We start from the raw sequence: 25,049 nt of genomic DNA on the forward strand, positions 1-25,049 counted from the left end.
TGCCTCTAGGGCCTCTCGTCAACAGGTCAGAAGGACTCCACAACAGATACGATTTGGTGAAGAACACATCTCAAATGTGCTAGCCACTTGATCGATTTCATTCTTGTGTGATGCATATACATGCAAAAGGAAGCAAGCTTAAAATAAGACCAGTGTGTTGTCCCCCTATTGACTTTTTCACTATTCTTTTTCATTACATACACACTTGTTTGACCTGCTGTCCTCAGCAATGTATATTCATACACTTGCATAAGTTTTCTTAAATCATCTATAATAAATTGGTAATCTTTGCATGCACTCATTTTACAATATTTTCCTAGGAAGCCATGCTTCGAGCATCCACGCTATGTGTACGCACTTACATATATTTTAGCTCCTGCGTTTTCCAGTATTCATATTGGACAGTTAGGCCGTTCCTGTGCTATGATACTTAGTACAGCAGTCATCTGCTGACGCTTCGTGTACGTTATCTGGCAGCCATTCATGTGGCATATTCTAACATCTCACACAAACTCGTTCTAGTACACTGACCCTTTTAAAGTGTTCAAATCTCCACTGAAATGCTTCTTTCTGCTGAGGAGATATCCAGTCAACATATGAGTCATTTGTATACACTAGCGCTGTTATGACCAATGGCAATCAGAACTTGAGTGGCCTAACTTCCCGCAAAAGGTGCAAAAGGGAGCACGACACATTTCAGTTGTAAGGTGGTACCACACGGGGTCGAGCAGAGACACCTCTGCATGGCGTCTGGATAGTTGTTGGGAACCTGTGAAGCATCAACGACGCTAGTAAAACATTTTTAGCAATTGCACGCCCAGGGGAGGTTAAGTGACAAATGGACTCCGGCGAGTTGCCGACGAGCAGATGCGACCATTGCTCAGCACGAGGTGGCTACTGGAGTGTCCTTGGTCCCACTCCCAATTCTTCAATGATTCTTGATAACGCATTCACGATGTACCTGGTGTCAGTAGTCGTGTCGTCGGTTGATCTCAGCCCTACACCTGGTAGGTTTCAGCACCCGGAGGTGTCTGGATGTTGAGCAATTACATGAACTCGAAAAGGCCTTGTTGCTGGCTTCTGCGTTGAAGTTCAGTGCTGATGGCACTCGGCAGTGTGTGCTGTTGGAAGACAGTCAGTTCCTCAATCAGTAGTCTTCAGCTACTTCTTAGACTGTGCTGGAGCATCTAGGACATAAATTCAATACAGTATCGTAATCATGGAATCGAGTGCTATTACTGTAAATACCATTGATCCCAATGGTCACCTCACGACGAGAGCTGCGGAGCTGGGGTGTGTAAAGGGAGCTGGCGTGAGGCTATGATGCAAGGCTCTGTTCGTAATGACTGCATATGTTCTCCTTACTCTACAATATTCACTTAACAGGCTGTTAATTGCAGTGTCAGTTCCTCGCTATGAGCTCTTGGGGAAGAGATAAAGTTTCTTGCAACATGTCTTGTGTGCTAACGAATATGCTTGTCCCGCTTCCTTTGGTCTTCTGTTGCAGTGTCCTTTCTGCTGAATGCATATCCTCACTCAACAGAAAGTGTTGTAATGTGTTGGGCGACCTGACACATTTGCGACGTACTGTCTCTTCCCTGCTTCTGCCTCTGTCTCTAGCATGACTTGAATTTGTCCACGGCAATGTGAGTGAGTTTTAATAAAGTTTTCTAATTTCTACCCCTTACTGTTCTGTGATGTAACAGTACTTTCTAGGGAACACACATATATAGACATACATTTACACTGTCCTATAGGGATAAAAGACCAAGAATTAGAATCCGATTTCAAGATGGACCATAGGTCATGCATATCATAGTGCAGTGCCTCTGTTGTTCAGAAGTATTATGCAAACATCCTTCTGATATGTATGTATGTTATTCTTAACAACACAGGCACTACAGTGACATACTTCACTGGGGGACTAAAAATATTATATGCAACATGGGGTGTTGAACCGTTGTCTCTCAAAATTTCCTTGGTTAATCATGGGCTGTGTCTTCCCATTGGTGGAGAAATAGTTGTGCTGATCTTTTGCGGGACACACTGGAGCTGAAGAGAAATGTAAAAAATGTTTGGAGGCACTTGATAGCGGGACAGAGACGACGACACTCGTTCAGGGGATGTGGAAGAAGGCACTTATTTTTGAGATGTGGAAGAGAGCTGCAGACTTGAATTTCGGGAATGAGTTCACGACTGATGGGTTGTTGCTGCCAGCAGGCCACAACGTACAGAGCCCTTGTCAAATGGCTCTGAGCACTATGGGACTTAACATTTGAGGTCATCAGTCCCCTAGAACTTAGAACTACTTAAACCTAGCTAACCTAAGGACATTACACACATCCATGCCTGAGGCAGGATTCGAATATGCGACCGTAGTGGTCACGCGGTTCCAGACTGAAGCGCCTAGAACCGCTCGGCCACAGCGGCCGGCCAGCTCTTGTCACTCTGAGTCGTCAGTTTCGGTGAGAATACCCCACAGCGGAGGCTATCACGGAAGCAGAATGATTAGGTGATTTCGAGCGTTTCTTTAACTCTGATTAAACAACAAAACCTGGTATTTCGTCTGGTAGTAGGGCGCTGTTTCATGATTGAGCGAGCTTAAGTATTTCCATATAAAATCAGTTTCATGCATTCTGGTATGATCAGAGCAATCATTTCACATCCAACAGCAATTATGCGTTTGACGCATGGACCTATTTAGATCATTACTTTTCCACCATCCGCTCCTTGCGCATTTGTTGAGCTTATCTAAGACATATTTAAATTGTCTCGATGTCCAAATGAGAGTCGTAACCCAGAAATAATTTACGAGGGCCTTTCCTTACTTATCATACAACCCAGTGCGCAACAAATTCAATTCTTTACCTCAATTTATTGGGAGCAATCTGTGTTAGGTCGTCAACAAGAAGAGATCTCAAAAACTATCAGGAGATTCCTCAGCTCGAATCTGCTTCTTGCAGAGTTTGTATTCGTTTTGCTGAAGTCAAATTTTAAGAAAAGACAAATAGTCGTCTTGTATAAGACGGTACACACTAATACTCGTTCACTTTCGTTTGGAGGCAATGACACGCACGAAGACAAAATCATAATACTTCGTTTTCATTGACTCCTAATAAATATGTCTTCCTGCACTGCCATTCGGCCAACACTACCAAGCATACCGAGCATAATCGCTCTCGCCATATTCCTCCGCCACATTACATGGATTCCCGTTGGATCAGCAGAAGTTTGTTTGAACCACTTCAAGGAGGACCGGTACGATTCGTCTGACTTCATGTCAATCCTAGTTAACTACTGGCCATGGATAGTGAGTGAACAGACTCACTCTTGGGGTTAGTCCTAACACTTAAGGGGCAAAATATAATTTTTTTGCTCATAAACATTCCTTGGAGTGTATTTTACTAGAGAAATATGTTTTCTAAGGGCCTTTTAACCATTAAAGGCTTTAAATATTCATTTACTTTAAGGGCAGCAAATTCCCCCCCCCCCCTTCTTTTGACTTCTGTCAACTTCTTGAACTTCAAAAACCTAATTTGCTAATTTGTGAAAATATTTCATGCTCAAAGTTGGCTGCCCTAATCGTGGGCTACATTCACTTGTTCCTTGTGTTTCCAGCGCGTTTTCTGAGCTTGTTTACATCGAAAAGTTAGTTTTTGTGGTAAGATGCCTCGAATTGGAAGAATATACAAGAAATGCAAAGGAGGGCCTGGAAGAAACCCGAAAGCAAATGTAGCTAATGATGAGAATAATGCAAATAATAGGGATTTGCTCAGTGAGAGTGCTAGAGGCTGTTCTAGGTTAGATTCAACATCAACTTCCGCAGTGATTGCGAGTGATATTTCTAGTAGTGAAAATACGAGTATTAGGACCAGTGCTTCCAGAATAAAGCATTACCAGACACTTTCACGAAGTTATATAGCTCTGCCGACGCTAAAGTAACTCAGGTGGGAAGGTGATTCACAAGAAAGGGAGCGAATAAAGAGATCTCCACTACGAATGACACCACGCCCGGACAGCTTTACCTCCTATACTACTTTTATCACGTACAATCCCCACGCATCACTCGTGGAATTTTCATGCACCCTACTTTTTTTTTACCTGAAAGGTCTGTCGAAAAAATATGTATTTTTGACCAATTCATGACTATTTGTTATACAAGAAACATTAAAATGTAGGCGGATGGTGCGAGCGTTCTGCTCGGATAGTTTCAGTTCTTCGTGAATTTAAAAATCAAAGGAACTGTCTTACTGAATGTACACAGAATGCTAACCACGCAATTAACCTCCGAAGACGATAGATATACAGGGTGTTACAAAAAGGTACGGCCAAACTTTCAGAAAACATTCCTCAAACACAAAGAAAGAAAATATGTTATGTGGACATGTGTCCGGAAACGCTTATTTTCCATGTTAGAGCTCATTTTATTACTTCTCTTCAAATCACATTAATCATGGAATGGAAACACACAGCAACAGAACGTAACAACGGCACTTCAAACACTTTGTTACAGGAAATGTTCAAAATGTCCTCCGTTAGCGAGGATACATGCATCCACCCTCCGTCGCATGGAATCCCTGATGCGCTGATGCAGCCCTGGAGAATGGCGTATTGTATCACAGCCGTCCACAATACGAGCAGGAAGAGTCTCTACATTTGTACCGGGGTTGCGTAGACAAGAGCTTTCAAATGCTCCCATAATTGAAAGTCAAGAGGGTTGAGGTCAGGAGAGCGTGGAGGCCATGGAATTGGTCCGCCTCTACCAATCCATCGATCACCGAATCTTTTGTTGAGAAGCGTACGAACACTTCGACTGAAATGTGCAGGAGCTCCATCGTGCATGAACCACATGTTGTGTCGTAAAGGCACATGTTCTAGCAGCACAGGTAGAGTAACCCGTATGAAGTCATTGGTAGGTGGAAGAACATGGGGCCCAATCAAGACATCACCATCAATGCCTGCCCAAACGTTCACAGATAATCTGTGTTGATGGCATGATTGCACAATTGCTTGCGGATTCTCGTCATCCCACACATGTTGTGAAAATTTACACTTTGATCACATTGGAATGAAGCCTCATCCGTAAAGAGAACATTTGCACTGAAATGAGGATTGACACATTGTTGGATGAACCATTCGTAGAAGTGTTCCGTTGGAGGCCAATCAGCTGCTGATAGTACCTGCACATGCTGTACATGGTACAGAAACAACTGGTTCTCCCGTAGCACTCTCCATACAGTGACGTGGTCAACGTTACCTTTTACAGCAGCAATTTCTCTGACGCTGACATTAGGGTTATCGTCAACTGCACGAAGAATTGCCTCGTCCATTGCAGGTGTTCTCGTCGTTCTATGTCTTCCCCAGTCGCGAGTCATAGGCTGGAATGTTCCGTGCTCCCTAAGACGCCAATCAATTGCTTCGAACGTCTTCCTGTCGGGACCCCTTGGTTCTGGAAATCTGTCTCGATACAAACGTACCATTCCCGGCGCGGTCAGGGATTTTCTCTGCCTCCTGATGACTGGGTGTTGTGTGCTGTCCTTAGGTTAGTTAGGTTTAAGTATTTCTAAGTTCTAGGGGACTGATGACCATAGATGTTAAGTCCCATAGTGCTCAGAGCCATTTGAACCACAAACGTACCGCGCCACGGCTATTGCCCCGTGCTAATCCATACATCAAATGGGCATCTGTCAACTCTGGATTTGTAAACATTGCACTGACTGCAAATCCACCTTCGTGATGAGCACTAACCTTTTGATGCTACGTACTGATGTGCTTGATGCTAGTACTGTAGACCAATGAGTCGCATGTCAACACAAGTACCGAAGTCAACATTATCTTCCTTCAATTGGGCCAACTGGCGGTGAATCGAGGAAGTACAGTACATACTGACGAAAATAAAATGAGCTCTAACATGGAAATTAAGCGTTTCTGGACACATGTCCACATAACATATTTTCTTTATTTGTTTCCTGAAAGTTTGGCCGTACGTTTTTGTAACACCCTCTATACTCAAAGTTAAATGTATCCAACATGGCGGAATAAATCATTCACGATATTACTGAAAAACTTGTAAGTGCTAAGTTAGGCACCAGAAATAATGTCTGAACGCTCGCCACTTGTTGCAATATTCATATTATTTGAGTTTCTGTAACTAAAATTCGATAGTACATGCCATCAAAGACGGTGTACTTGCATATAATGTCTTTGAGTACACGTATAAATTATTTGCCTTATGTCGCGTAAATATTTGATGGTATGTTCACTACGCTGATTCCTCACTAGCGTCATCAACTGGGGCTATTTAGTGTTACACCTTAAGTTAACAAACCCCCGTCTTCCAAACGTTGTAGACAGACCCTACACACGCCATGCCGCTCGTTACAATCGTCAAACCTATGAGATCTGTACATACTTAGCATTAGACTCGAAATGTTGTGGCGTCAGTTATGGGCGATAGCTCCGATCTCATAGGGACGTCGCACAGGGACTCGCATTGCGCAGGACGACGTTTCAAATCCGCATCCTGCCATCCTGATTTAGGTTTCCCATGCTTTCCCTAAGCCGCTCCAGGCAAGTGCCAGGATGGTTTCTTTGAAATGGCACTGCCGACTTCCTTCCATATCCTTGAATGAATCCGCGCTTGTACTCCGTCCTTAATGACCTCGATGTCGCCGGGATGTTAAATCTTAATCTTCCTTTTATCTCTTCTTATGTTGCACAGTCAGATGAATACAGGATGCTGCAGCATGCAGGATACAGGTGGTAGCATAGACTAATTTGAATAAAACATTCTATATAACACGTGTCCAATTTTTACTGGTTACGGAGCTGGTTACAGGGATGCTTTTTCATTTTCCATGTTGATACTCAAGCTGCTAACGGTTTATTTATTGATTGTCATTTTGTTTTGGAGTTCAAGTTTGAAAGATATGCTTGAGTTTAGATAACAGAATTTTTCAATTGGTCCAGTCATCTTTGAAAGGGCCTTACTCCATATTTTCATAAAATAAGTCAAGGACGGTACGAGTTCTGTACACATACACTATGTGATCAGAAGTATCCGGACACGTGGTTGTAAATGATTTACAAGTTCGTGGCGCCCTCCATAGGTAATGGTGGAATTCAATATGGGGTTGGCTCACTCTTAGCCTTGATGACAGCTTCCACTCTCGCAGGTGCTGGAAGGTTTCTTCGGGAATGGGAGCCCATTCTTCACGGAGTGCTGCACTGAGGAGAGGTATCGATGTCGGTCGGTGATGCCTGGCACGAAGTCGGCGTTCCAAAACATCCCAAAGGTGTGCTATAGGTTTCGGGCCGGGACTCTGTGCAGGCCAGTAAATTACAGGGATGTTATTATGGTGTAACCACTCCACCACAGGCCGTGCTTTATGAAAAGGTTCTCGACCGTGTTGAAAGATGCAATAGCCATTCCCCAATTGCTCTGCAACAGTGCGAAACAAGAAGGTGGTTAAAACATCAATGTAGGTCTTTGCTGTGATAGTGCCACGCAAAACAACAAGGGGTACAGGCCGCCTCCATGAAAAACACGACCACACCATAACACCACCGCCTCAGAATTTTGCTGTTGGCACTACACGCACTGGCAGATAGCGTTCACCATACGTTAGCCATACCCACATCCTGCCATCGGATCGCCACATTGTGTACCATGATTCGTCACTCCACACAACCTTTTTCCACTGTTCAATCGTCCAATGTTTAGGCTCCTTACACCAAGCGAGGCGTCGTTTGGCATTTACCGGTGTGATGTGTGGCTTATGAGCAGCCGCCCGACTATAAAATCCAAGTCTTCTCACCCCCACCTAACTGTCATAGTACTTGCAGTGGATCCCGATGCAGTTTGGAATTCCTATGTGATGACCTGGATAGATGTCTGCGTATTATACATTACGACCCTCTTCAACTATCAGCGGTCTCTGACAGTCAACAGACGAGGTCGGCCTGTACGCTTTTGTGCTGTACGTGGCCCTTCACTATCACATCGGAAACAGTGGACCTAGGGATGTTTAGGAGTGTGGAAATCTCGCGTACACACGTATGACACTAATGACACCCAATCCCCTGTTCACGTGAGTCCCGCGGAGCGCCCCATTCTGCTCTCTCGCGATGTCGAATGACTACTGAGGCAGCTGATATGGAATACCTGGCAGTAGGTGTCAGCACAATGCACCTAAAATGAAAAACGTATGTTTTTGGAGGTGTCCGGATACTTTTGATCAGATAGTGTAGATACATCTTCCTGCATGAAAAGGGCTTTATTACAAACGTTGTAGATGTTTTTTGCGACTTTGTTACAATGACGTCATTTCTGAAAGGGCTTTACTCCTTGCGTAATGCCATTCCACCAGTGATAATCTTCACGTGCCGTATATCGAGTACCTAATGCATTATACGCTACGTTTCGCTTTTCGTATTTAATGTCATATGTTGAATGATACTGCTAAATTTTATGCATAACATGAAGAATAATGAGTCTATGATCCATGCAAACCATTGAGAATAAAGGAGCAAGTGAAGTGTCTTCCTTCCGATTTATGTGCCAGAAAATGTCACTGAGCTAGGTTTGTCTTCTGGCGGTTGCGTTGGGTAAAATAGAAATCACTATAATACGTGCCTCTTTGGTGAAGACTACACATTTTGGAAACGTGGAACAGATTGTTCCTATTCTTGGACATCCGTGTAACGTATATGACAGGAAATGTTCAGTGGTGGAACGGGTAACCAGAAGAGCTCATATGGTATTTATGGTGAGAGAATATTGTGAAATCATTGAAAGTGTCTCCAAACATCACAAGCTCACTATGAAGCTAATAGAAATTGAAGATACCTACAATTTCTGTAAGGAAGACCTACAGGGAAGGCCTGTTATCGAACCGGTCACAACGTAGAAATGTTACCAAATACCAGAAAGTAAAGTTTAATCCATGTTCCTTTATGAATTTTAAACATAGTAAGGAGCAGCCAGGTGTTGTGGTTTGTGAATACATAGGATTACTGAAGCATAATTCGAGCTTTTATTTCAGGAAGTGCCTGTTGTTTTTAATTTTGAAAAGGCTGGACCAGTAGCTATAAATAGGAACAAAAAGCAAGACCTTCAACGTTTACTTACTTATGCTCTGAAGGGACATCGGTATTTCTTTGATGATTGCATGAAATGACTTGTATGTAACACTGCTATTGCTACTGTTGCAGATGATGATCAATGAAACAGTGGAAATGTATAAGTAAACTACTGAAAACGTAACATGACCATGCACATGAATCACTTCCTCAAGAAAAGGACCTTATTTAAAGATTTTGGACCTTATTCCTCAAAGTTATTGCAAAACTTAGCATCTGCATAATTGTAAAATATACATTTTGTTCTGTTCTTTAACCATTGAGAAACCGATCCTGTAACCTTGTATTTACTCACCCACAGGTTGTTTTCCCTCATTTCTGAAGACTTTTGGAGTAAGGTCCTTCCAAAAATAACTGTATCAACATATTGTGGTTTGTTGATAAATTCACCTGTATTGCCTAAGCATGTCGAGCGTATTTACAAATTCTGAGTATGCCAATATGGTATCTGTATATGGGTTTCGCAGTGGAAACGGTATATGGGTTTCGCAATGGAAACGCTGCTGCTTGTAGAGAACACGGTAGATGATTTTCTAACCACAGAAAACCAGCATCGTGAGTGTGTACTCGGGTTATCACTAAATTCTGTGAGACTGGTGCAGTGCCCAGCAGTCATATCTGAACGTGCAAATAACCAGAGTGTGGGTGAAGTAGGAGGCATTATTCAGTTAGTAGTACTTAGTCCTTCAAGAAGCACACGCAGAGTTTTTTCACGTATAGGTGTTCTACATATAGGTGTTCTACAAATATGACATACATTATGTGTGCACGGTCTCTATACTTATCATTTACAGTGTTTTCAACACCATCTACAAGTATATTAAGGTAGACAGTTGTAATTTGGACGTTAGCTAATTGCAATTAGCCGGTAATCCCATTAAGTTTGTTAACTGATGAAGTCACTTTCGCTCGTGACGCTTGCAGTAACACTCATCGGTTATCCAACGGAAACCTATATGTCTTTGAGGAGACACATTTTCAAGATCTGTGATATACTAACGACGTATTGACTTATACATTGTTAAGCATAGGGCGGTTGGAAGCCGTCGAGGGCATTCCAAGGTAGGAAATCAAAGATCCATTGCAGAGAGCAGACAATTCTGTTAGCGTTAAGTTACCGGAGGTAAGCAGTAACGCTAGATCCCTGCGAATTTCAGAAGCTCTGGGCAGCTATCCCAGAGGAGAAGTTTCACTTAGAGAGTTAATCCTTTGGATATGAGTGGCTTCTACCTGAGAGCATCAATTTATTAATTTTTTTAAGTAACACTGCCTTTCGCATGAAACCACGGATGCTATTACAGGGCATAGGCTTATAGGGGTACGATGAGTCCTACGAATGTAATGCATTGTGCAGTCTCTTACAGCGTTCAAAGCAACAGTCGGCGCGGAGATTGTGTTACATAATTGTCGGCGATTCTGACATGCGGTTTTTTTATAGTGGCCATATTGTGAGATCACTGACAGTGAAACTAAATATATCAAAGTTATCATAACTTACACTTGACTTTGTACTGCTGCTTTTATTAGTATTAACGAAATGTAACAACTGGGACAGTATGTAGTTTTATACAAAATTTATTAAATTTTAGGCCCATTTTTGCTTGTTATTGACGAAGCTGATTTCTTTTAGACGTTATAAGTTCATGGCAGTTTCGAGATGTCGGATTTTGTGTTGGAGAAATAAGAATTTGCTTTCAAATGTATCACATGAAGTGATGGCTGATAGAAACCTGTATGTCCCAGTGGTTCCAAAGTGAAACAACCTCCATAAAACAACTGATCTCTTAATTTTTTGCCAATTTCTTCTTGTATTCATTGCTTACTATCATGATAAAGGTTAATTATTTGAAAAATTTAAAAATAATGTTCTCTTTCATTTTGCTGGGGAACAAAAGGTTGACTGGTAATTTCATTCACCGAGTAGACGCTATTGTAAGGTGTCACAATAGAAGAAGCTCACAAAAAGGCACCTCTTAGTAGAGGCAGCAAGCTAGATACTTGCCCCTGAGAACTCCAAAGTCAATAGGTTTACGCAGGTCAGAGTCCTATAACACCATTCTCCACTAACGAAAGTGAGGTAAAAAACTGGTTTTGTTAGCCATAATAGCAAGGGCAATGATGTTTAGATTTCAATTGAAAGCCGTTGATAGCAAACTTAGGGTTTGTTAATGTAAAGGTAAGAAACGTCCCTACCTACCGAGCAACAGAAGTCTGAATGTGTTTGGTCAGAGGCGTCCTGGAGGTGCAGTACCACTCGTCAGTTTGGTCGAAGCCTATAAAGTGCCGGTGGATTGGAGGGCCGACTATAGGGAGGGAGAAATAGTGCGCCGCCACAATCCTTGAAAAACTCATGTTTTTGTATTCAGACACAGTTCTCAGTGAGATCGTTGGGGCGCCAACTCCACACGTATCATTGCAAGCCTCGGGTAAGCTCCGACAAGTCTGTTTTTCTCACTTGGAGTACTGCTTTCGGAGTTCGCACTTGACAGTGCTGCTTGTGATTGCTAGTGATTGCTATTACTGTTAGCTCTCACTACAATGGACTCAGACACTGACTTCTGTTGTACAACCAGTTGCATCCTTTGCTTTTTGTAATGGTTGGAATTAGACTTCAGTGTAGTAGTTAGTCTGATTGCAGATAAATAGTCTTAATAACACCTCTGAGTTCCTTGAGTTTTCCGATGCGAGCATCCTATAGAGTCGAGCTTTGATCCATGAAATCGATCTCCTTTTACTGAAAGTATGTCTTCCTGTGTTTGCTCCTAACCGTCCGGAAATTTGAAGACTGACCTGCAACCTCTGTCTTCCTTCTACCCTGCGTTAAAACACGACAGAACGTGTCTCTGTAAATGTGTGGCGCGGTATTATGGCATGATAGACAGTTGACTGGGACTGTTGTGTACCGCATCGTCTTATAACATGCCGTTATCTAGACGTTCTCGAAAACGAACTTCTAGCATTATTGAAAGAAGCTCCTCTGGCCACAAGGACAGGAAAATTTTTCCATCATGACGAGGCCCCCCACAAATTCTAGTCGACATGTGACATGCTGTGATGCGGCGGCCTGTTTCAGGCCTTTCTCCTCACTTTTATGATATTTGCATACTGAACCTGCATACGAGACTTTCTTTCATCATTTGCTTTTCGATACAGTTTGATTTGTCGGCTTTCCATCTGTACTGCTCATTGTTAACTTGAGTGGCTATGGGTACCGAGTAGCAATGTAGCTAACCCACTCCTATAACGTTTCATTCTTGTAGTAGATTTTCCATTACGTGTGTCTGGTCTTCACCAGCGGAACTCCTTTTCGCTGGGGCGAAAACAGGAAGAACTTTTTCACGTTCCGAAAGAGCTGCCGAGCATATAGAGTGCAGAGTCTCACGCTAGTGAGCCGCATGGACAGTCGGACGAGCATTGACAGGGATTATCCTTTTGGCTAAGGTTCCAAAGATAATGAGTTCCGGAACGGAAGACTGGTGTCCTCAATAGCAGAAAGGGAGACCACTGCTGGAATGGGTGAGAACTCTGCGTTACTAGTAAACTTCGTGTGGAGTCCTCAGCTGTCCACTTGCCGTTTATCTACATCTACATTCATACTCCGCAAGCCACCCAACGGTGTGTCGTCTCCAGGCACATTTCTGAAGCAAGATGTGTAGCAACTCGTGTGTCTGCAAATTTTCAAACTTTGCCTTTCCCGTGGGAACGGTGAATCCCTAAAAAATATCCTGAAATTCTGACAAACAAGTCTGGACGTGGCAATCTTTGAATAGGGTTGGGAATAGCGTGACACTCGCCTCTCGTTTCCATATACACATATCTCATTGGCGGATAGATTTTAACTTTATGGTGGGAGCTAAGGAACAGACTACTAGATACCTGATAGAAAAAGCACTTAGACTCTTTCTGGGACTGGCTAGAAAATATTGTGCGGGGTGCCCTTCCAAAGCCTGAATGAAGGCTACCAAAAGTTGAGACAGGCAGTCGGAATGTTATTCGGATGGTGATGCTACCCTGGACTCCTATCTCATAAGTGTTTTTCTTGACTTCAGGCCTCTGCCAAGTCTTCGAAGTTTCACTATGAACATGTGCGTGTTTGCGGGGAGTAATCATCACATCGGCTCTGCCCAGCAACAGTTAACAGTGGCCGCAGTTCGGCACACCCCAACTTTTTGGCAACTACCTCAATGGCAACCACCCTAAGATCGTATTTGCAATGAACACTTCCGATTTCGGGAATCGCGACAAATTAAGGGAAGAGTTCACTCCTGGTTTCTACATTTTAGTCTTCCTAACTTGATCTACGCGCTTCACTCACAGGTTTGCAAGTTGTTCTGAAATCTAATTCTTGCTTCAAAGGGGAATTTCCTCGTAACCACTCATGTTTCTTTCGCTGTCGAGTTAACTCATTGGAGTTCTCCCACTTAGTGATGTTTGTTTCTTATTCTTCCGTTTTTCAGCGATCTGTTGTATGCTCGATTCGAATTCATATCTTTTTGTGTAACTTTAAAATTTTGCAATCACACTGAAAGCACAGTTTATATCCGTTATGTGTGTGGGCACCATCTCAACCATAATTGGCCAGCATCATGCGCTGGCGACCGTAACAACCATTCATTTTCTCCTCATTGTTCTATTTTAATTATGTAAATTCATTCTCAAATTGTATTATAACCTCGACGTTGTACTGAGTAATTTTTACACCAGTTTGAATAAATATTATTTTTCCAGATCAAACTCTATCATTCAACAACCATTAAAGTAAACTATTCAATTGGAATGCCCGGATCCTCGAACCATAAGCAGTAGTCGACGCCCTTGGTCGGTTCAGCAACTTATCAAATAACGTTCTCCGATGTGGGCGGCAGTTGATTTTTCAAGTAGCCTATTAGCTTCTTGAGGATAATCTATCATTTTATATATCTGGGGTGATACAATCAGCATCAGTTTAATATGCATACCTACCGAGCACCTGATATACATAAGCAAGAGATCGTGTTCACAGCACACCCGGCTTCTGGCAACATCATTTAAACCAGATATTTCCCGGATGATGTGTCTGCGGAAATGGTGACGTAAGATTGATAAGTGAACCATACAAAGAAAGTAAACACCAGAGATAGACTAATTGTTCGGATTATGAATAGCGCTGCCCTCATAAAAGAATGCCAAGACAACCTCAGATGAGCTATATGTGCTGCTGTTAAGATAAATCGAAATTTTATTCAAGTTTGAGGTTGTATTTATGAAAAGCAACTTTAATCATGATAATTTACCTTTGCTTATCAACTTCTGTAAGTATTTGTTTGGGTTACATTCTAACAACTGCATCCCTGTGAGGAATAAGACCTGGAACACACACGTGAAAATTTTATTCTAATTAGGCTATACTACCATCTCCTAAAATGTTTACTATTGCTCCTCAAACACCCAAACTTTGTGTCCACGGAGACATATGGGAGACAAGCTGTTCGTGGGAGGCTTACGGTTTTGTTGCGTTGTTCATTTTTACGGGCAGAGTGGCTGATGCAACAGTGACAAGCGTATTTTGATCAAGGTGTGTATCGGTCTCGTACACGTATGTGAGCACTGCGAGGTGGTTGTAACCCAAAATATTACGTACAGCATTTGCACAGCAAATGTTGTTAATAGTTTCAGAAATTGAAGCTTTGATGAAAATCTGTATCTATTGCAGACACCAACACATGTCGCGTGGGACGATTTAGAAAATTACTATTTGACCACTGCAGTGAGTGGAATTTTACACACACATTATCGATTTCCCTATCAAAGTGATATCACCACAACTGTAAAGTGATCTTTACGATTTCTACAAAGTCGAATTCGCTCTCTCGACTGTGCTGGCCAAGAAATTTATATTATGCTACCTATTCATGCTTATTTGCGTTCCGTTAAGCATTAAAATCCACTTGAATGGTGTGAATGTCGCTCAAAAATCGGAAGATCAACACAGTTTACGGTTGTGTGCTCTGGTGTCGTAAGCACAGGACGCACCCCCGGGCAGCACCACAGGCGTAGATAGATCGACAACCCACACCAGAGACGGCCTATAGTCCAGCGACTGTCTACCAACAGGTCGCCGCGCTGGAGCCGCTAGAGACGTGATATGCGCCGGCGCCACAGCAGGGCGGGTAGTTTCAAGCCAGCTCCACTACCGAGAAGACCACTTTCACTTGTCTACTTCGCGCCGCATCCTCTCCTTCTAGCGAGTCCACACCACCCCGTCATCAGTAAACAATCTAGTAGGACAAGAACTGTTTACTATTCAGCCTTAGCTTCAGGAATAATATTTGAACTTCAGGATCTGCTGCCTGAGCCAATTTGTACGAAATTGATTATTCGCCAATAAATGTGTGTCTTATTGTCACTAATCGTTACCAGTGATTCACTGTTCTCTTCGGTCTCCTCTCACAGTGTTTCCCTCAGTGCACTGTAAATAGCTGAGGGTGGTGACGAGTAAAATCTCCGGTGGTTGTATCAAAAGTGTGGCACAACAAATGCCTTAAATGTTATTAAAGTATTTGATCAAACTAGACAAGTAGTTTTATTTCACGTTTACCACATATTCTAAGGATCAGTTCAAGTATGTTGTTAGTATATGCAAATTATTAGGATTCCTGTACTACTGTACAAAGTAGTTAGGAGTAACATCATCTACATTCCAAGGCAAGGAAATATTAAACAGATAGTTTCCCATCTATAAATCTCATGCGAATGTTGTTTATCTGTGAGAAAATCATGTTAGCGCCGGACGCTGTGGCAGAGCGGTTCTAGGCGCTTCAGTCCGGAACCGCGCTGCTGCTACGGTCGCAGGTTCGAATCCTGCCTCGGGCATGGATGTGCGTGATGTCCTTAGGTTTGTTAGGTTTAAGTAGTTCTAAGTCTAGGGGACTGATGACCTCACATGTTAAGTCCCATAGTGCACAGAGCCATTTGAACCAAAATCATGTTACACCCTGTCTAAAGAAAAGAAACGTTTGCAACATATGTGGAATCCGTCAGCTGCAATTTCGTGGCCAATCGAGCCTGCGGTTTATCGTTCATGATACAGCTGCTCACGTTGGTTCGTGATCCCACGACTTTACAATGAAATGAATACCCCTAGCTGCATACAGGCGTTGGTATAAGTCAACGGGGACAATTGAAAATGTGTGCCCTGACCGGGACTCGAACACGGGATCTCCTGCTTACATGGCAGACGCTCTATCGATCTGAGCTACCTACAGTCGCACTATCCTCTGTGTCCTCGGTAGCTCAGATGGATAGAGTCTCTGCCATGTAAGCAGGAGATCCCAGGTCTGAGTCCCGGTCGGGGCACACATTTTCAACTGTCTCCGTTGATTTATATCAATGCCTGTATGCAGCTAGGGGTATTCATTTCATTGTAATTTCATTCTAACGAGCTGCATGGTCATCGATGGTATCTGTTCTTTCCGACATGCCCGAAAGAACAGATACCATCTTCATATACATCCCACGACTTTCATGTGAAAATGAAATCGATAGGCTCGGTAGAGCCATACTCAGCGCCACACATGATCTCTTCGCCCCAGGCGATGAGTATCTGAGAAGTCAGATATATTGTTCGCTCAGCTGTAGAAAATCATACACCCACGTAACGTATCTCGAGTCAAGATACTTTCAATATCCGCTAATCTGACATTAGGTCTATGCTGATATCTACCACTAGCGTTACCCACCGCCAATTGGTGTTAGGGCGAGGAAAAACTACTCCCTAAAAGGATATTGATCTTCCAGTCTTCTAGGAGCGCACTTAGCCACTGACGGTCAAAGTTGCACCTGCAGCCATTGTCCATGAGAAACCTAGTGGCAATGGCACCACCTCGGCCAAGTCAAATTATGGAATTGCACTGATTTAACTCAGCCTCGGTATCTGTATATGGTTAGACCTTCCTACTGCCGAACACAGTAGCCCAGCTATATCTAAGATAACCTGCGTTCTCATAGTTCCAGTGAACGAATTATAGCTCTTATTGGTGTGATTTCTCTCACCATGTTTGACGGGTATCCATCGAAGACGCTTGTGTGTTACCTCTACTGCATATCTCAAACTGATTGAAAGCAACCATTACCCTGGGATCTGTGGGTGTGTTCCGCCAAAGGGTTGCAGCGTGTCTCAGAAGTGAACTTGTGTACTCCCATGCATGGCCTTCCACCTCAAACGACTGTCCCAAATGCTGCCTCGTATTTCTCTTCTGACAAAAAGAAGATACCGGTGTCGGAAAGATTCCACTCGCCACTTTTGGTGAATCACTACCGAGGACGCTTTCACTTAACTCCTACCACACATCACATTCTGCCCGTTGACTAGATTCTTAGGATTGGGTAGTTCTCGAGTAGTTTTATGAATAAACACCATACCGCCTTTCTAGAACTAGGATACTGGTAAATTTCACACCACCGCATGACCAAACACCTCAAACGACTGTCCCAGTTATTTTAGTATAGTGACAAAGACATATTGGGGTTAGCAAGATACCTCTCTTAATGTTTGACGAGTAACCAACGAGGACGTAACCATGCTGTCTAAGATACCTGATACCCTACGATATGCGCAGCGTAGGGATTAAATAGAACAAGAGAAATTTTTCGATAGTCGCCGTTCATTGTACGAAGTATTGCATTTTCGCCATATGACAGTCCATACTAGCCTTCGACTGACTAGTGAATCCCACGAAGATTTTTGGTTCGGAATACTCTTTTTCAAGTTCTAAAGGTAGCAGGGGTAAAATATAGGGAGCGAAAGGCTATTTACAATTTGTACAGAAACCAGATGGCAGTAATAAGAGTCGAGGGGCATGAAAGGGAAGCAGTGGTTGGGAAAGGAGTGAGACAGGGTTGTAGCCTCTCCCCGATGTTATTCAATCTGTATATTGAGCAAGCAGTAAAGGAAACAAAAGAAAAATTTGGAGTAGGTATTAAAATTCATGGAGACGAAGTAAAAACTTTGAGGTTCGCCGATGACATTGTAATTCTGTCAGAGACGGCAAAGGACTTGGAAGAGCAGTTGAACGGAATGGACAGTGTCTTGAAAGGAGGATATAAGATGAACATTAACAAAAGCAAAACGAGGATAATGGAATGTAGTCAAATTAAATCGGGTGATGCTGAGGGAATTAGATTAGGAAATGAGACACTTAAAGTAGTAAAGGAGTTTTGCTATTTAGGAAGTAAAATAACTGATGATGGTCGAAGTAGAGAGGATATAAAATGTAGACTGGCAATGGTAAGGAAAGCATTTCTGAAGAAGAGAAATTTGTTAACATCGAATATAGATTTATGTATCAGGAAGTCGTTTCTGAAAGTATTTGTTTGGAGTGTAGCCATGTATGGAAGTGAAACATGGACGATAACTAGTTTGGACAAGAAGAGAATAGAAGCTTTCGAAATGTCGTGCTACAGAAGAATACTGAAGATAAGGTGGATAGATCACGTAACTAATGAGGAGGTATTGAATAGGATTGGGGAGAAGAGAAGTTTGTGGCACAACTTGACTAGAAGAAGGGATCGGTTGGTAGGACATGTTTTGAGGCATCAAGGGATCACAAATTTAGCATTGGAAGGCAGCGTGGAGGGTAAAAATCGTAGAGGGAGACCGAGAGATGAGTACACTAAGCAGATTCAGAAGGATGTAGGTTGCAGTAGGTACTGGGAGATGAAGCAGCTTGCACAGGATAGAGTAGCATGGAGAGCTGCATCAAACCAGTCTCAGGACTGAAGACAACAACAACAACAACAGCAGAAAATTATGGCCTAGCCAAATTACCCAAATCTTGTGACGCCGAGCAGCTTATTCAAGATATTCTGTGACAGTCACCTATTTCGGAGGACTTCTCCTATACTCCAGATCCGTCCGGTGGCGAGGTGCGCCTTCCCTGGCTCTCCGACTACATTGGTCGCGTCCCCAGTCCCGAAAAAGAACTACTGTCCAAAGGTGAGCTATCTCAAAGGCAAACACCCACAAGGCAGTGCGACAGTGACTGGCTCACCACTGACTGTAGCCTAAGCACGACGACCACTGCCGCAGCAGAGGGGCGCGCCCACGGTGTTGCGCCGACCCACAACGCTGGACACAGGAGTGGCATCACGTCGTCTCTCACCGACGAGTTCTGATCAAACGCACAGCATCGCGATGGGTTTGTCAGGTGTGGAGTCTCCGAGGAAAAAGAACGTTGCCAAATTGCATCTGACATCGTCAACTGGGCCCAGCACCAAACAAAACTATTAGCTCCTGTTCGCATTGTCCGTAATTTGTACAACGCAAGTTACATTTTTTATGTGATAAGTCTGGTAGCTGTGCCCTAACTTCCAAGTCTCTGTGACATTATCTTTCAAAGAGGAACGCATAATGCCCATACTATTCTGATTTGCTTCGACGGAGAGAGTATTCGACCATCCCTGACCAGCACATTCTCCAGATCTCTCACTCATGAAAGCATCTGCTCAGATGTTGTTGAAAGACTGGCATAGCACCACTCACCTGCCACTACGAATGACGAACTTTGGTATCGACTTGAAGCAGCATGGAATGAGTATCCGTATCTGTCATCTAAGGTCAGTTCGACGTGATATCGATCTGTGTGAAAGCCACCGCTGTAGCAGGATGTACTAAACCTGCATACCTCGAAACCATCTACAAATTTAATTATACATTAATCCTACTACAATATTTAAGGTGGTCAGAAATAGTATGAAAAGCTTATAAGGGTGTTGCAGGGTACGTTGTTGTGAGAAATAATTGTTAAGAAAAAAATTCTATACGATGTGTCGTCACCGATTTAATTAACGTTGAAGCCATCCAGTCATGCCGTTGCGCGAGAAGTTTGCCGCCCGCCAGCGACGATGTCGCCAAACGTATTCTTCGTTTGGTGTCCTAAAACTGAACAACAGAGCGATACACAAATTGGACATGGTAAGGCAGTAAGGATCGAACCTGAGCCAAAGTTTGAATAGTCTCGTGTGATATCACCTACGCTATGAAACCAAGTGACACAAATAACTGCATCTGGCGGGCCGCTTGAATTTGCGCCCGTAACGTCCTGATTGGCTAACTTCAATACTAATAAGCTAGAAAACGGCACAAGATATCGAATCTTTTCCTTAACAATTATTCCTCATGAAACTTCCTGGCAGATTAAAACTGTGTGCCCGACCGAGACTCGAACTCGGGACCTTTGCCTATTCCTCATCATAACTTACCCTGCAACACGTTTGCAAGCTTTTCAGACTGTTTCTGATCAGGCTGTATGCATAAAATAAGTAACAACTTCTGGTTCACTATCTTTAGTGAGGCTGTAGTTTTAATGGCCTTCAGTTCACATACAGCGTTTCAACCAGTTAACACTACTTTAAAACTTTTTATTATCGTTGTTCCTATAGAGGCAGTAGCCAACGGCCTTGCCGCAGTAGTAACAATGGTTCCCGTCAGATCACCGAAGTTGATCGCTGTCGGGCTTTGCTAGCTCTTGGGTGGGTGACCGTCCGGAGTGGCGAGCGCTGTTGGAGCCACTTAAATGGGAAGTAGCGGCTCCGGTCACAAAATTGACAACGGCCGGGAGAGCGGTGTGCTGACCGCATACGCCTCCATGTTCTCCATCCGGGTGACGATGACACGGCGGTCGGTCAGTAGCGCTGGGCCTTTCGAGGTCTGTTCGGACGGAGTAGACCTATAAAAGCAGTTGTAATGAAATATGAAACGTGTGTTTGGCTAAGGCCTCCCGTCGGGGAGACCGATCGCCTTTTAGTTGAGGCCTCTTCGACGACTTGCATATCGTTGAGGATTGTATTGTAGACACGTATCTGTGAAAAATAATTGCTGCAATGCCTCGTAAAAAGTCTCTTACAAACACTCTCGCTACTGTCGCAGGTTTGAATCCTGCCTCGGGCATGGATGTGTGTGATGTCCTTAGGTCATGATCATAAAGACAATGCGGCACCCAATCCCCGAGCAGAGAGAATCTCCGACCTGGCCAGGAATCAAACCAGGCCCTTGGTTCAAATGGCTTTAAGCACTATGGGACTTAACATCTGAGGTCATCAGTCCCCTACACTTAGAACTACTTAAGCCTAACTAACCTAAGGACATCACACAAACCGATGCCCGAGGCAGGATTCGAACCTGCGACCGTAGCAGCAGCGCGGTTTCGGACTGAAGCGCCTCGTAACACTCGGTCACAGCGGCCGGCTCCAGGCCCTTCGCATCACATTCTGCTGCGCTGACCACTAAGGTATGGAGGAGCATAAAACAGTAATAGAGGCAAATGCATACAGGTATAATGTCACTTTTGTATCGAAGAATTTGTTCATTTAAAGATACGCTTCTCTATTCTTATAAAAATGTTTTCTATAAAGGTACAACTGCTATTATTTGTTACAGAAGCTAGAATATAAAGTAAGCAAGTCACACAAATTGTATTGTAGACACGTATCTGTGAAAAATAATTGCTGCAATGCCTCGTAAAAAGTCTCTTACAAACACTCTCGCTACTGTCGCAGGTTTGAATCCTGCCTCGGGCATGGATGTGTGTGATGTCCTTAGGTTAGTTAGGTTTAAGTAGTTCTAAGTTCTAGGGGACTGATGACCTAAGATGTTAAGTCCCATAGTGCTCAGAACCATTTGAAGCATTTTGAACAAACACTCTGCATTCTCTAATAGTCGAATCACTAAGAAGGTTCGACGATCAAGTTTTTACATTAATAATTTTGTGAAGTTGTGTATAAAATATGGACAAAACTGAGAGTAGAGGTTGGAAAATAAGCTGACCAACTGGTATAAACAATTAACCAGATGCAAACAATTAACCAGATGCAAAACGGGGGGTCAAAACATGCATTCAGCTCAATTTGCCTCTCATTTGATGCTATCGACCACAGAAAGATGTGTAATACAAATTCCAACTACAGACGAATACGTGGCACTTAAGAAACATGTTTGTGAGTATCTACCCAGTAATGCCTATAAGAAAGTCATAACGGATTTTACTTAGGAATAAAACGGTACTGCGATCTCTGAGAAAGAACAATTTGAGAAGTGTGCACTTAATGTTTATGTCACTCCCACTGAGTTTGAAAGCAACGAAAATTGCATATCTAACACACCAGCGAAAAAGAAGGAATGGACCTAGTATTAGACACCATCACAACAAGAAGACTATCTAAAATCAGTAAGCGAATTCCAGCTCTTAGATCTAAGTGAATGCATGATATCTATCGGTTACATTTTTTAAAAAAGAATATGCGCTTTTTGGCAACACACCTATCTGAAATAACATTCTAACTTCAAGAAAAATTGTTTTACAAACATGGTTAAATCTAAAAAATAGCTAACGTTCATAAAACACCAAAAACTCACCACGTAATGGATACAAGATGCGTTAGAAAAATATGTATCACAAATGCAATTCGAACCTTAATGATTTAGTTGAAATTTCATGACGGCTCGCATCTTCACAATGAGTAGGGAATACTAGACATACCAACGAGGTCACGTCACTTATTTTTGAACTGCACATTTCTGGCGTAGCTGAATAACTTCAAAGAATCAGAGAAGACAGTAGACAAAAAAAGAAACCTCCCTCCAGAGACGTGTGATTTTTACATATTAAACTAGAGAAAGCAGTGGGATTTCTCATGAATGATTCCGTTCATAATGTATCCTAAAATTGCAGGTCAAATACAGGTAAAAATGTTGTTTAGGACTCTCTCACATGCCATGGAACTCTGGTGGCAATGATATTCAGTGTATTGGTGGAACGATTCGGATAAACCAAAGATCAGGTCTTCCAGATTTCGGTAAAATGGACCGGAAAAAGTTAGTACTCTATGGCAAGTGCGGTGAAAAGTATTGTAATGACATTGGAACTTGAGTAGGCTTATGGACGTTACGAAGGCACCAGAGTATTTCTACAAGATCCCTAAACGAAGAGGTTTGCATGACGATTCGCGGAACGCGTATATTAATCACACATATGCTCGCTCAGTGGCATCAAATGTGTGACAATTGCCGCATCGCCTCTGGTGGTTCAAGCCCGCAGAATGGTGCGCAATCTTGATCGTTTGAAATGGTGGAATGCTTGTCTAAATGAAAAAGAAAACAAAGTTGTATCTGAAAGCCTATAGACCTGCACCAAAACACATGAAATGGATTTCATCTACCAGAAAGGCTACGGCTAATGATTTATGGGATGAAAAAGGGGTTTTCATTTATTATTGTGTAAAGGGTAAAACAAGGATTGCCGAACATTACGCAAGTCACCTGGACCAACGGGATGAAAAAGAAGAGAAGTAGTCTGATTTTAAATTTCACGTTCAAGAAATCGTTCACGCAGGAACATCGTACAAACATCAAACAGACTCTTGTATGGACGACATAGTAATAGCATCCCTGACCTAGAGAAACAACTGAAGGACTCAGAAACAAATAAGTTATCAGTTCCGGAAGGAATCCAAATTCGGTTTTTCAAAGAGTACTCTACAGTACTGGCCCCTTACTTATCTTGCATTTATCGCGAATCTCTTCTCTCTCCCAGCTCAAAGTCCCAAGCGACAACAAGCAAGCGCGAAGTCCCAAGTGACTGCAAAAAAGCGCAGGTGACTCTTGTGTATAAGAAGGACAAAAGGACGAACCTGCAAAATTACAGACCAGTATCCCTAACATTGGTTTGCTGCAGAATCCTTGAACATCTTCTCAGTTCGAATATAATACATTTTCTTAAGACCGAGAAGATTATGTACACGAATCAGCATGGTTTTAGAAAGCATCGCTCGTGCGAAATTCAGATTTTCCTTTTCTTACATGATATACTGAGAACTATGGATGAAGGCCAACAGGAAGATTCCATATTTCTATATCACCGGAAAGCGTTTGCCGCGGTGCCCCATTGCAGGGTGTAAAAGAAGGTATGAGCATATGGAGTAGGTTCATAGATACGTGGATGCCTCGAAGACTTCATAAGTAACAGAACCCAGTATCTTGTCCTCGACGGCGAATGTTCATCAGAGATAAGGGTATCGTCAGGAGTGCCCCAGGGAAGTGTGATAGGACCACTGCTATTCACTATGACTTTGTGGAAAGGCTGGGCAGAAGATTGCAGTTGTTTGCCGATTAGGCTGTGGTGTACGGCAAGGTGTTATCGTTGAGTGACTGTAGGAGGATGCAAGGTGACCTACACGAAAGTTCTGGTTGGTGTGACGAATGGCAGCTAGCTCTAAATGAAGAAAATGTAAGTTCATGCGGATGAGTAGGAAAAAAACCGTAATGTTCGGATACAGCATTAGTAATGCTGTGCATGAAACAGTTACGTCGTTTAATATCTGGGCGTAACGTTGCAAAGCGATATGAAATGGAACGAACATGTGAGGATTGTGGTAGGTAAGGCGAGTGGTAGACTTCAGTTTATTGGGAGAATGCCAGGAAAGTGTGATTCATCTGTAAAGGAAGCCGCATATGGGACGCTAGTGCTAACTACCGTTGATTACTGCTCGAGTGTTTGGGACCCGTACGATGTCGGATTAATGGAAGACACCCAAGCATTTCAGAGACGGGCTACTAGATTAGTTACTGGTAGGTTGGAACAACACGTAAGTGTTGCGGAAATGATTCAGGAACTCAAATGGGAATAACCGGAGGGAAGGTGCCATTCTTTTCGAGGAACGCTACTCAGAAAATTTAGAGAACCATCATCTGAAGCTGACTGCACAATGATTCTGGTGCCTCTAACAAAATTTGAGCCTAAGGACCACGAAGATTAGATACGAGAAATTAGGACTCATACGCAGTCGTTTTCCCCTCTTCTGTCTGCAAGTGGAACAGGAAAGGAAATTACTAGTAGTGGTACAGGGCACCCTCCGCCACGCACCATGAGGCGGAT

This window comes from Schistocerca gregaria, chromosome X (assembly GCF_023897955.1).
Source record: "Schistocerca gregaria isolate iqSchGreg1 chromosome X, iqSchGreg1.2, whole genome shotgun sequence".
NCBI classification, from domain to species: Eukaryota; Metazoa; Arthropoda; class Insecta; order Orthoptera; family Acrididae; genus Schistocerca; species Schistocerca gregaria.